Here is a 261-nt window from a genome sequence, read left to right as displayed (position 1 = left end):
AGGCTAAAGCCCTCGGAGGCCTGGGCAGACCAGGGACGGAGGAGGCCCGGGGGGTCAGCGTGTCTTCCTGAAAGCCCGATCCTGTGGGGGTTTTTGATGGCAGCACCGTGTGTGTACCTGGGGGCAGGGAAGCACTTCCAGTGCAGCTGTAGATCCCTTTGAAAGAGATCCACAGGCAGAACTTCTCTAACTTACAGCTTTTAGTTACTGTTTTTGAAACTGGGCTCTTGTAGATGATTAATTCATTAGTAAGTGGTTGTA

This window comes from Mesitornis unicolor, unplaced genomic scaffold (assembly GCF_000695765.1).
Source record: "Mesitornis unicolor isolate BGI_N332 unplaced genomic scaffold, ASM69576v1 scaffold7433, whole genome shotgun sequence".
NCBI classification, from domain to species: Eukaryota; Metazoa; Chordata; class Aves; order Mesitornithiformes; family Mesitornithidae; genus Mesitornis; species Mesitornis unicolor.
The sequence above is the reverse complement of the archived record's forward strand: the minus strand, read 5'-3'. Positions refer to the sequence as shown.